The sequence below is a fragment of the Leucoraja erinacea genome, chromosome 4 (genome assembly GCF_028641065.1).
Source record: "Leucoraja erinacea ecotype New England chromosome 4, Leri_hhj_1, whole genome shotgun sequence".
In the NCBI taxonomy this organism is placed as follows: Eukaryota; Metazoa; Chordata; class Chondrichthyes; order Rajiformes; family Rajidae; genus Leucoraja; species Leucoraja erinaceus.
Window position 1 is genome coordinate 84,276,708 of NC_073380.1, and position 14,468 is coordinate 84,291,175.

Consider the following 14,468-nt stretch of genomic DNA (forward strand, 5'->3'; position numbering starts at 1 on the left):
GCAAAACAAAGCTTTCCACTGTATCCCAGTCCACGTGTCAATAATAAATACCGAATAGCAGCCATTACCGAACAGCGATGGCAAGGGCAACACCGTTATAGAGAAGCGAAAGCTATCGCTATAGCAACACCAGCAAAAATGCTGCATGTTTTGATTTGATACTAAACAAATTAGAGTAAAAACAAAGCAAAAACAAGTGATTGGACAAAATGAGCGGGTCATGCAGTATCAGCATTGATTCTGTGTTGACAACTATAGGTGACAACTATAGTTACCCAACTAAATTTAATGTAGCTCTTTCTTCCCAATAACCCCATTCTGGCTTAAGCCCTCACTTCATAACCTCCAGTTTAAATTCCATTTGGAATATTTTGGAGCACCAAAGAAACCAAGAGAACCAAGACATTACTGTCCCTCCACATATGCTGCTCGATTGACTGAGTTCCTCCAGGAGTTTTTTTTCTCCAGATTCCAGCATCTGCAGTCACTGTATAAGAATGAAGGTCACTAATTCTTTCTGGATAAGATGAAACTCCTAGGTAGACTTTATAAATGCTTTTTGCAAAAATCAGGATTTTTACATCACAAACTTACTTACATCTGCTCACTGGATTTGGATATCACTGGAGAGAGCAGCATCATTGACAACCCCTTTTTGTCCCGAATGAACCATAACAGAGGGTGGGTAAGAGTCAATCACATTGGTGGGGTCTGGGGGTCACCTGTAGGGCAGACCCCAGATTTCATCCCTTTGATGGGATTTAGAGAACTGGAAGCATTATTAACATGAGCTTTTTAATTAAAAAAAAAAAAATCCTGGTTTATTTGATTAACTGAATCTAAACTCCCCAGTGGCTGTGGTTGGACTTGAACAGCCTGTGGTAATCATTGGTCCAGTTCTTGAAATACTGGTCCAGTTCCTTCATTACTGCACTACTGTACCCATAAAAGCTGAAGGCAACACATTGTGCGGGATTGGTAGGGCATTCTCCGTGGATTGTCACCTTGTCGTGGTGGAGAAGCTTGTGTGGACCTGAGAACCTGAGATCCTGAGAGCGATGCCGTCTGGAGCTATTCTCCTGGTAGGGCCACCCATGGCGGTAAGGTCGAGGGTGAGGTCTCTGACAAAGAGCAATCCAACCAAGACCTCAACAGTGGAACAGGCGGAGGACGATGGCTGACCTTAGTGGAGCGTCACAACGGCTGAGAAAGCGGATGAAGGCTGCAGCAGAAATGGGTCTCCAGTCCTCTTGGACTCCATGCCACTGGAATCTGACCCAGATTTGTCAAGGACCATAGGGCGGCTGTCTGTGCACCAGTTAAACAAAGTCACACACAGGCGTCCTCCATATAGGGAATAGCACCCTGGAGACACCCATGGTCAGCCATGACCGAAGGGGGCATTAGAAGAAGAAAGATAGGGCAAACATTTGCCTTCTTGATCAACAACTACAGGCATTGTAGATTGCTGCGTAGCGAACCACAGTGCGAACTCCATCATCAAGTTCGCTGACGACACCACTATTGTGGGGTGTATCACTGATGGGGATGAGTCAGAATACAGAAGAGAGATCGACCCAATGGCCATATGGTGCCAGCGTAATAACCTGGCCCTCAACACCAGCAAAACCAAGGAACTGATTGTGGACTTTGGAAGGAGTAGGAGGGGGACCCACAGCCCCATTTATATCAATGGTTGAAAGGGTCAAGAACTTCAAATTCCTGGGCGTGCACATCTCTGAAGATCTTTCCTGGTCCGAGAACACTAACGCAATTATCAAAAAGCTCATCAGCGCCTCTACTCCCCGAGAAGATTACGGAGAGTCAGTTTGTCAAGGAGGACTCTCTCTAACTTCTACAGGTGCACAGTAGAGAGCATGCTGACCGGTTGCATCGTGGCTTAGTTCGGCAATTTGAGCGCCCTGGAGAGGAAAAGACTACAAAAAGTAGTAAACACTGCCCAGTCCATCATCAGCTCTGACCTTCCTTCCATCGAGGGGATTTATCGCAGTCGCTGCCTCAAAAAGGCTGGCAGGATGACAGTATCATCAAAGACCCACACCATCCTGGCCACACACTCATCTCCCTGCTACCTTCAGATAGAAGGTACAGGAGCCTGAAGACTGCAACAACCAGGGACACATGACAATAAACTCACTTGAACTTGAACTTGAACTTGCTTCCAAAGTACGAAGTAGTCCAAGATGCTTAAAAACCAAAATCTGATGCCAGGTCACTGAAAGAAAATCAATGCATGTCCCAAATGCTCGGCCAAAAGAGACAGTTTACACAGAACATCGTAAAGCAGAGAATGCTAGACCACTGAAGTAGCTTTGACAGGGAACTCAGAACTCAGAGCCGTAACCACCAACAGTGGAGCCATCAACAGGGGAAATCCAAGAAACCATTTTTTAAAATATAAACATTCACGTCATTTATAAAAATATTTCTCAATATAGATGACATTTAAAAAATGTGAAGTGTTTTGCCACGGTTTTGTTAGCAGGTAATTCCTTGCTCCAAGCTTTGCTTTTGGATATAGCCCAGAGGGGTGTTCAATGCAGGGCCATCTGAGGTTTAGTCATAACTGCCAGCTAACTCAAGCGTGAGGAGATTGAGTGAAATTAGCCCTCTGATTTCAGACTCTGTGAGTAGAAGCGCACAGGTGGCAGTTCTGGAAGGCAGGAGCGTGTGGTTGGATGGTGCATTACCTCATGACTTGAATTCAAGTTCCTGTGAAGCCCCACACACCATTTTGTTACGTTAAACATATTATATAAGCAGAGGGTCTGTCAGCAGAGGGAAGTATATAGCTAAGAAGGAATCAGATACATTTCAATGATCCAAAAATGGCGGCGCCTGCATATGTAATATATGCAAAAAGAATTTCACTATTGCATACGTGACAAATAAAGCACTATTGAAATATTGGACTATTGGAGCTAATAATTCAAGCTTGTGAACATTATTCTTTATGGTCAGCAGATGGGGCTATTTCTCTACAAACCTTGCCTTTATATTCTGTTTTGTAGCATTGAATTTAGTAAGTAATAGATATTAAATGATAGGCCGGGATCAAACACAAAATATTTAGGCATTATGCAGTGACTTAAAGGAAGATAGCAAATTACAGAGGTGCAAAGGGAATAACATATAACCATATAACCATATAACATATAACCATATAACATGGAATCCTAATGAAACTTAGAAAAGTGCAAGATGCAGGAGAGTGGCATTCTTGGAAGATTGTGTGTGTGGAGGAGATTGAGAGATGGGAGGGATAAAACCATTGAGGATATATTGGTCTAGAATGATAAATTTAAAATCAAGTTGTTACTAAGATGGGAGCAAAGCTACTGAAGGATAGGTGCAAATTCATACACTTATGATCCTATCTCCTGGAACCATAGAACCATACGTCATAAATACAGGGCTTACTGGATAGACGCGGCTTGTACTCGCTAGAATTTAGAAGATTGAGGGGGGATCTTATAGAAACGTACAAAATTCTTAAGGGGTTGGACAGGCTAGATGCAGGAAGATTGTTCCCGATGTTGGGGAAGTCCAGAACAAGGGGTCACAGTTTAAGGATAAGGGGGAAATCTTTTAGGACGGAGATGAGAAAAACATTTTTCACACAGAGAGTGGTGAATCTCTGGAATTCTCTGCCGCAGAAGGTAGTTGAGGCCAGTTCATTGGCTATATTTAAGAGGGAGTTAGATGTGGCCCTTGTGGCTAAAGGGATCAGGGGGTATGGAGAGAAGGCAGGTACGGGATACTGAGTTGGATGATCAGCCATGATCATATTGAATGGTGGTGCAGGCTCGAAGGGCCGAATGGCCTACTCCTGCACAACACCAAACGGCCCAATCCTGCATTAAACACCAAACACTAATCCTGCATTAATCCTGTCCTATTCTTCCTACATTATCATAAACTGCCTCTAGTTCCCACCACTCACCAATACACTGAGAGCAGTTTACAACCAACTAACCATAGGGAGAAACCGGAGGATCCAGGAGAAATCTGTGCCACCGGGAGAACATGCTAATTCCATGCAAACAGCACTGGGGATCAGGATGAAGCCGGGTTGCTCAGTCTGTGTGGCAGCAGTTCTACATGCTTGGCACAGTGGAGAATTCATGCTTGTAATCTTTAGTCATATAAATGACTTGCAAGCAAACGTTGATGGGTTGGTTAGTACGCTTGAAGATGGAAGCACGATTGTTGGGATCGCAGAAGGTGAGAAAGGCTGTTGAAGTAAATTGCAGGATCTAGATCAGCTACAGAAATGGGCAGAGAAATGGCAGATAGAGATGAATCCGAGAAAGTGTGAGATGTTGCACTTTAGAAGATGGAGTGTAACGTTCACACTATTGATAAAGGTGGACAAGAACAATATACTGTAGGAGCAGTGAGGTTATAAATTCATGTTAAAGACATTGTGACACGTACACGAATAGGAAACGTTGAGAGCGACATGGGCCAAACACAGGCAGGTGGGACTAGTGTAGATAGGGCATCTTGGTTGGCTTGGGTAAGTCGGGCTGAACAGCCTGTTTCCATCCTGTACGACTATGACCATAACTGTCAGGGAAAGCTCAGCAGGGCGGGGAGGGCTGATGGAACCCTCTCATATAACAAATTTCTTTGTCAGGGTTGAAGTAGAATCAGTACAAATGGGTGCCTGGTCGCGTTGCGGGAGCCCTGAAAACCCCATATATTCTGTGGGCTGAATGTCCTGTATTGATGACTTATGGTTCAATGGTTTTAGGCGGTAGGCGGCGCGACTCTCGTCAGCAGCGGCCTCTGCAGCCCGTCTGCGTTTTTATTATTTTTTGTCTATGTTTTTATGTAGTTTTTGTTATTTTTTGTTGGGGTGTGTGTGTGGGAGGGCGGGGGTGGGGTGAGAGGGAGGGGGTAACTTTTAATCTCTCCCTGCACGGGAGACCCGACCTTTTCTTTGTCGGGTCTCCGTTGTCGTTGGGGCTGCAACGAGGAGCGGCCTCCAACAGGAGAAGACCGGGGGCTCTGGTGCCGATGACTCACCTCACCGTCGCAGAGCTGGCCGAGTCCGGAGCGGGTGGAGCGGTGGTGGAGCGCTGCTGCGACCCCGACCTCCGGAGATTCGGAGGCTGCAACTGCGGGTCTGGCGGATGGCGGCACTGGGAGCCCGCGGGTCACTGGAGGGAGACCGCTTTTCAGGGCTCCCGCAACGCGACTTCTCCCGCCCAAGTTGCGGGGTTGAAGAGCTCCTGGAAGGACCTGACATCACCGCCCCGCGCGGCTCGGAATGGCCGCGGGACTCTGCAAGCGACCTTGCATCACCTGGCGTGGCTTTAATGGCCGTGGGACAATCGCCATCGCCAGCCGGGGGCTTTGACTTTGACTCTGACATCGGGGGGGGGGGAGAGTGCAGTGGAGAGATACGTTTTTTTGGCCTTCCATCACAGCGATGTGATGGATGCTTATGTAAATTATGTTGTGTCTTGGGTCTATTTGTTTGTAATGTATGGCTGCAGAAACGGCATTTCGTTTGGACCTCAAGGGGTCCAAATGACAAATAAATTGAATTGAATTGAATTTAGGAGATAGGATTTCAAATGAATGAATTGCACCTATCCTTCATCAACTTGACTCCCATCCGAGTAACAACGATGATTTTAAAATCCACATTCTAGAGCAATATGTCCTCTCTGGTTTTACCTCATGAATAATGCAAATGTTTAATTACTTGAGAAGGAGACCTCAATTTAAGCCCATAAATGAGGTAGCCATTTATACATTGAAACAGGAGTTCGGGCAAAGCTCCCTAACACAGAGGGTGGGAATAATATTGAATTCACTGCCATATGTTGTAAAGAAACATGGCAATGGAGACTCGATATAGGACAAGTGCGGGCGGGCGAGTGGGAGTAGCTCACTGAGGCAACTTGATGGCATGGTCGATTTGGGCCAAAGGGCCCGTTTCAATACTGTACTGCTCCATGACTACGACTCCTGTAGTTAGTTAAGGGTCATATCTCCCCCCTTCTTCCTTGACTTATAATCCTGTCCCTGTGTCTTACAAATCCTGAAGTAACATGTGGACCTGTCTTAGCTGAGAAGACCTGAGTACCGCGGGGAAATGGCGTCAGATATCCCGGTGTAGTTCGCATTCGCCGAAGGATTTGGTGGAAGAGTGAAGAAGGCGAATGGTATGTTAGCATTCATAGCAAAAGGATTTGAGTATAAGAGCAGGGAGGTTCTACTGCAGTTGTACAGGGTCTTGGTGAGACCACACCTGGATTATTGCGTACAGTTTTGGTCTCCTAATCTGAGAAAAGACATTCTTGCCATAGAGGGAGTACAGAGAAGATTCACCAGACTGATTCCTGGGATGGCAGGACTTTCAAATGAAGAAAGACTGGATAGACTTGGTTTGTACTCGCTAGAATTTAGAAGATTGAGGGGGGATCTTATAGAAACTTACAAAATTCTTAAGGGGTTGGACAGGCTAGATGCAGGAAGATTGTTCCCGATGTTGGGGAAGTCCAGAACAAGGGGTCACAGTTTAAGGATAAGGGGGAAACCTTTTAGGACCGAGATGAGGAAAACATTTTTCACACAGAGAGGGGTGAATCTGTGGAACTCTCTGCCACAGAAGGTAGTTGAGGCCAGTTCATTGACTAAATTTAAGAGGGAGTTAGATGTGGCCCTTGTGGCTAAAGGGATCAGAGGGTATGGAGAGAAGGCAGGTACAGGATACTGAGTTGGATGATCAGCCATGATCATATTAAATGGCGGTGCAGGCTCGAAGGGCCGAATGGCCTACTCCTGCACCTATTTTCTATGTTTCTATGTAATATTGAGCCAATAATATAATTTTTGGCTGCTGGGTGGTGAAGGCAGAGAGAGAAGTAAAGAAAAAAAGAATGTGTGGAGGCTGACACAGGAGGAAGGGAGGTAAATTGGCTTTGTATGTTCCCTGAAGAGCAGTGCAACATGATACAGATGGCAATGGGACAGGTTAAATCTCCAAAGTGTGCTAAAATGATAATAAGCCCATCAAAGCTGGGCGTCTGTGTTGTGAGGTTATCGAGGGTGACATCAAAATACCAGGGTTAGTGCTCCTGATCGCTATCAGTGACCTTGCTGGAAAATGTGGCGGTGTGTGTGTGATGGGGCAGCTGGGATTGGAGATGTTGACAGGGCAATGAACTGATGACATTGACTGCCCTGGCTTTGCATGTGATCGGGCTTGACATAAAAAAGTCCTCTCTGGAATGACATGTAGAAACATGCTGAACTTCATTTTGTGGCTGTTGGGAACGTGGAGAATTCAACATTCTTTTCAGGTAATTACTGTCAGATGGGGCGAATTTAATGTGCACCTTTCGGCTTTTGATTTTTTTTTAAAGAAAATGAGGAACAGGAGTTTTCCTTCGTTAGTAATCTCTAAACCTGCAACAATAAAACACTTTGCTCAATTGAATGATTTAGTCCCCCATATAACACTCCACCACCTGCGACTAGCGTAGGCAACTCTTTGATGATTACTGATAAGCCTCCACCATTTTTCAAGATGTGTCGCCAATGCCCTGAGATATTTTCAGATTTTTACCCTTTTGCCGACAATTAATGATCACATTTAGAACACAGAATCAGGCCTTTCAGTCCACCAAGACCTTGCTAACCATTAACTACCCATTTACACTGACCACTTGTTTTCTCCCATCAGGGCCAACCCCCCCCCCCCCCCCCCCCCCCCCCCATTACGACTCACCTCCACATAAGCAGCAAGTCACATTCAAATTCACTACAACAACCTGTAAGTCTTTGGGATGTGTGAGAAAACTGGAGCACTGGAGGAAACCATGGGATTATAAGGAGCACATGCAAACTCCACACAGACAGCATCTTGACAAGATTGAATCCCAGGTGTCTGGTGCTGTGAGGCAGTGGCTCTGCTAGCTGCAGCACAATGCCCACTTAAGATAATAATCCATTGGGATGGCGCAGTGGTAGAGTTACTGCCTTACAGCGCCAGAGATACGGGTTCGATCCTGATTACAGGTGCTGTCTGTACGGAGTTTGTACGTTCTCCGTGTGACCACATGCATTTTCTCAGAGTTTTGCGGTTTTATCCCACACTCCAAAGACATACAGGTTTGTAGGTTAATTGGCTTCTGTAAATTGTAAATTGTCCTTAGCGTGCAGGATTGTGATAGTGTATGTGGTGATCACTGGTCCGCGTTGGCGTGGTGGGTATAAGGGTTTGTTTCCACGCTGTATCTCTACAGTCTAAAGACTAAAAGTCTAAATAAATGAAAAATATAACTATTGGAGAAGGTACTTCCTATCAAACCTTCCCCAATACATATCCTGTTAATAAATGTGGATTATTTGCATTACACTATTAATGAAACCCAGTTGATTATTGTTTGAGTGTCAGCTCTTGTCTCTGACCTAGAAATTAAAGGGCCTGTCCCACTGTACGAGGTAATTCAAGAGTTCTCCCGAGTTCTCCCCTGATTCGAGCTCGTGTAATGTACGTAGCGGGTACGTAGGCGGTAGGCGGCGCGACGTAGCAGGGTCTATGTTTTATGTAGTTTTGTAGTTGGGGTGTGTGTGTGGGGGGGGGGGGGGGGGGGGGGGGGGGGGGGGGGAGTGGGGTGGGAGGGACAATTTTTTTCTCTCCCTCACAGACCCGACCTTTTCTTGTTTTTTGGGGCTGCAATGAGGAGCGGCCTCCAACAGGAGAAGCCGGGGACGGGTGCGACTCACCTCACCGTCGCGGAGCTTGCGAGTCACCGGGTGGTGGCCTGCTGAGTCCGGAGCACTGCTTGCTGCTGCTGCTGCTGCTGCTGCGCTGTGCTGCTGCTGCTGTGCTGCTGCTGAAAATGTCACAAGGGTCTGCGGACGGCGGCACCGGGAGCCGCGGGTCCCTGGACCCGATTTTCAGGGCTCCAGCAACGGCGACTTCTACCGTTACTCGTACGAGCCCCGCTATTGTGACTCTGCGAGCGCACGCCGGGGGCTCTACACCAAGCTCCTACGACCTCGCACCCCGGCGTGGCTTTAATGGCGTACATTACCATCGCCAGCCGGGGGCTTTGACGAATCAGGGGAGGGGGGGGGGGGGGGGGGGGGGGACTCTTGAATTACCTTCCATACAGTGATGTGATGACAGGCTCTTAAATCATGTTGTGTTCAAATCTAATTCCAGATATTTGAGCACAAAATCTCTGCTCCTGTTTCCCAAGGGAATATTTTACTGTTTTTGCACAACACAAAATTGGGAACCTGCCTGCCTTTGCAGTCAGATGTGAAAGTCCCCGAGTCACTGTTTTGAAGAACAGTGCATTTTTCCCCAAGACCTAGCTCCATGTTTGCGTTCAATGAAAGTTGGTGATTCATGTTGCAGCTGTATAAATCTTTGCTTAGGCTCCATTTGGAGAATTGTGTGCTGATCTGGTTGCTGCATTGCAGGAAGGGTGTGGAGACTTTGGAGAAGAGGTTCACCAAGATGTTGCCTGGATTGTAAAGAATTAGCTACAAGGAGAGATTGGACAAACTCGGATAATTTTCGCTTCTGTGTTGGAGGCTGAAGGGCGATCTGATAGAAATATATAAAATTATAGGAGGCATAGATAAGTTAGGATGGTCAGAGTCAATATTCCAGAATGGAAATGTTAAATCCCAGAGGGTGTAGGTTTAAGGTGGGAGGGAGAAGTTTAGAAGGCAGGTTTTTTTTTAAACTTAGATAGATAGTAGGTTGCCTGGAACATGTAGCTATGGGAGGTGGGAGAAGCAGATATGATAGCATGTTTAAGAGGCATTTAGCCGGGCACACAAGCAGACAGAGGGTGGAGGAATATGGACTTAATTTAGGCAGATAGGATGTTTAATTGGCCTCAAGGCAGATATTGTGGGCCAATGGGTCTGTTCCTGTGCTGTACTGTTCTATCATCTAACATTTGCCATATTTTGACCGGCGATGTTAGACTTCCTCATCATCACCTGCTGTTCACAAATTGATGCTCTCTCTCCCACTTTACTGACCAGAACTCAAGAGAACTTTTACGGCTGCAAAGGGCTTTGGGATGTCCTAAGGTGGTGAAAAGCATTTTATAAATATTAAGGAAGGTCATATCGAAACTGAATTGAGACAATTTAATGTAATTTAATATATATATTAAGTGCAGATGCCTGGATCTAACTCAATCCCTTCTTAGTATGGATAAAAGCAAAACTGTCATCTCGCATACAGTGTCTCCTTAATAAATTATGATTGTGCCTGGGGTAGGTCTGGTTGATACTGGCACTGATTCAGGCCCTGTAGTCTGGCTGGAGTATGCTACATAGTAAGAGGTTTGAATGTTTTCCAATTCCACTGGCAATCTGACAAGGCTATTAGAAACCAAAGCAATCTGAGTTCAGTCACTCTGATCCCTTCCAGTTGCCTGTTCCAGGTAAGTGCTATAGCAGGTGTGACATTGACATATGAACTGCTTGTAAAACCAACGAGATTGTTTGAAGAGCCAGAGTGTCAACGAGGCTATTGGAATGCCTGGAAACTCAGCTCCACTGGTTGCATGCGTTGGATTGAAGGTGGCTCCCCTCCAGTGCTGCAAACCTTTGAGATTTTTGCACTCCTACAACTCAGCAGTTCAGAGCCTTATCATGGGGAAGCTGACCCAAAGCTCAAATTCTCTATCACGGATGTGTTGCACCATTAGGGGTTTCAGCTTCCAAATATGACATTCAGCAATGCTCTTGCCTGTCCTCCAACCCAGCTCTATATTGGCACTATATTGCGATGTGTCTGCCCAGGACTAATCCCCCAACTAATATCACTAAAAACTGATGGTCTGTTCATTGACAAATTGCAGTAATTGACAATTGCTGCACTTATATTGTTCTCAGAATTCCTGCGTTGTGACGGGAAACAGATTTCAGAAGAATATCATTGGCTGTAAAATGCTGATGGTGTTCTGAGGTGCTGAAAGGAGATAAAGAAGGGAATGTCTTTTCCCTTCTAATTCTGGCCTCTTGACCATCCCTGATTTTAATCTCTCCAGTCAAAGTACCACACCATAGAATTCCCATCTCAAACATCCTTGCCTTTCTGACGGGAATAACCAGGTTGTTGCTTGGAATGGAAGTCTGTAATTATAAGGATCAAACTTGTCCAAAGACAGGCAGCTCGATTTGTTACTAACACCTATGAGAGAGAAGCGATTGTTACCTAACTTCTGAATTCTATGGGGTGGAACCCTCTCCAAGACAGACGTGAAGCTCACCGTTTGACCTGTTTTTACAAAATGTTAAATGGTCAGCTCGACATAGACTACAAGACCTACACCAAACCCAAACCAATTAGGAGCAGACGAGGGCATTCGATCCAATTTGTGATTCCAGCTTCCAAGACAGATGTGTACAGCAATTCGTTCTTCCCCTGCACAATTAAAGCATGGAATAATCTCCACCCTACCATAGTTACCCATCCAGATGCAACTAAATTTAAAGTAGCTCTTTCTTCCCAATAACCCTTTCTGGCTCAAGTCCTCCCTTCACCACCTCCAGTTTAAATTCCATTTGGAATATTTTGGAGGACCAAGAAACCAAGAACAGCTAGTGTTAGTTTTTATGTAATGGAGGAGGCTGAGTGTGATTTATTGAGGTTTGCAAAATTATGAGGAGCATAGATAGGACAGATATAATCTTTTTTCCAGGGCAGGGGTGTCTAAAAGAAGAGGGCACAGGTTTAAGGTGAGACAGGAGAAATTTAAAGGAGATCGACGAGATCTGGCTGGCCCAGTAGTGCTGTTGATAGAGCGGTTGCCTCATCCTGACCTTGGGTGCGGTTTTGTGGAGTTTGCACGTTCTCACTGTAACTGTGTGGGTTTCTTCCAGGGGCACCAGTTTCCTCCCACATCACAAAGACGTATGGGTTTGAAGGTTAATTGGCCCCTGTAAATTTCCCCTAGTGTGTAGAGAGAGTGGATGAGAAAGTGTCTGAAGAAATATCTCAATGTGAAATATCACCCATTCCTTCTCCCCAGAGATGCTGCCTGTCCCGCTGAGTTACTCCAGCATTTTGTGTCTATCTTTGGTGTAAACCTGCATCTGCAGTTCCTTCCTACACAGAACTAGTGTGTAAGGTGATCAATGGTCACTGTGGATTTCATGGGCCAAATGGACTATTTCTGTGCTGTATCTCTAAACTAATCTAATCCAAGGTTTTGTTGAGGGTTGTGAATATTTTGAATCAGCTGCTTGAGGAGGTAGTGGAGGCACATATACTTACAACATCCAAAAAGCTTTTTGGACAAGGATGTGGATAGGAAAGGAGTAGAGGGATAATGTGGGCCAATGGGATGCGTGTGAATAGGCATCATAGAAACATAGAAACATAGAAAAATTAGGTGCAGGAGTAGGCCATTCGGCCCTTCGAGCCTGCACCGCCATTCAATATGATCATGGCTGATCATCCAACTCAGTATCCCGTACCTGCCTTCTCTCCATACCCTCTGATCCCCTTGGCCACAAGGGCCACATCTAACTCCCTCTTAAATATAGCCAATGAACTGGCCTCAACTACCCTCTGTGGCAGAGAGTTCCAGAGATTCTGGAAAAAAGTTCTCCTCATCTCGGTTTTAAAGGATTCCCCCCTTATCCTTAAGCTGTGACCCCTTGTCCTGGACTTCCCCAACGTCGGGAACAATCTTCCTGCATCTAGCCTGTCCAACCCCTTAAGAATTTTGTAAGTTTCTATAAGATCCCCTCTCAATCTCCTAAATTCTAGCGAGTATAAACCAAGTCTATCCAGTCTTTCTTCATAAGACAGTCCTGACATCCCAGGAATCAGTCTGGTGAACCTTCTCTGCACTCCCTCTATGGCAATAATGTCCTTCCTCAGATTTGGAGACCAAAACTGTACGCAATACTCCAGGTGTGGTCTCACCAAGACCCTGTACAACTGCAGTAGAACCTCCCTGCTCCTATAATCAAATCCTTTTGCTATGAAAGCCAACATACCATTCGCTTTCTTTACTGCCTGCTGCACCTGCATGCCTACTTTCAATGACTGGTGTACCGTGACACCCAGGTCTTGCTGCATCTCCCCCTTTCCCAATCGGCCATGGTTGGCATGGGTGAGGTGGGCCACAGGGGCATATTACTGTGCTGTACTCTATGACTCGATGAACACCCGTTCCTGAAAACTTCATCTTCTTCACTAAGCCTCTGGAAATCTTTCTCATATCTTCTCACAGAATTAGTTCATATATTAATCAAGTTTCAATTTGAATAACATGGTTGAATTCCCCTCCTTTGCCCCCCCCCTGCAGGATGTTCCAGATCCTTACTGGATAAAATGCTTTGGTCACGTTCACTTTAATTACTTTGGTTCTTGAGCCTTTTCCCAATTTCTCTATCTATCCTCGCTGCTCTAGATGTCAGCTGATCTACATCGGTGAGACTAAGCGTAGGCTTGCCGATCGTTTCGCCGAACACCTCCGCTCGGTCCGCATTAACCAACCTGATCTCCCGGTGGCTCAGCACTTCAACTCCCCCTCCCATTCCGTACCCGACCTCTCTGTCCTGGGCCTCCTCCACGGCCAGAGTGAGCAACACCGGAAATTGGAGGAACAGTATCTCATATTCCGTTTGGGGAGTCTGCATCCTGGTGGCATGAACATTGGTGGCAGGTCAGGTTTTATGATTTAGTCTTTTGAGGATGTACCAAAGTTGATTGTTAAGGGCAGAACAGTGGATGTTGTCCACTAGGATTTTGGTAACTCATTTCATAAAGTCCTTCATGGTAGGCTGACGATGCATGGGATCCACTGTGACTTGGTCGTTTGGATTCAGGACTGCCTAACTCCATAGAATGGATGATCAGCCATGATCGTATTCAATGGCAATGCAGGCTCGAAGGGCCGAATGGCCTACTCCTGCACCTATTTTCTATGTGTCTATGTTTCTAGAAGATAGAGAGCAGTGGTGAATGGTGTTAATCTGGAATTTCACAAGATGTGTGGGGTAAGTGTTTTGTACAGAGAGTGGTGGGTGCCTGGATCACACAGCCCGGTGTGATGGTGGAAGCAGATACAATAACGGCATTTAATAGGCTTTTGGATTGGCATATGGATATGCAGAGAATGGAGGGATATGGATCATGTTCAGGCAGAGGAGATTAGCTTGACATGATGTGTAATACCGGCATTATGGGCTAAAGTCCTTGTTCCTATGCTGTAGTGTACTATTTCATTCCATGTGCAATGTTATTAAACTTCTTCCTAGAAGACAAAATTAATCCTCGATGCCATGTGCGGACAGGACGTCGAAGGACGAGAAGCCGAAGCCAAGATGCCGAACGTATGTCATGCTGAAAAGCCAACATACCGAACGGACACGACGCTGAACGGTCACGACGCTAAACGGTCACGACACTGAATGGACATGACGCTGAACGGACA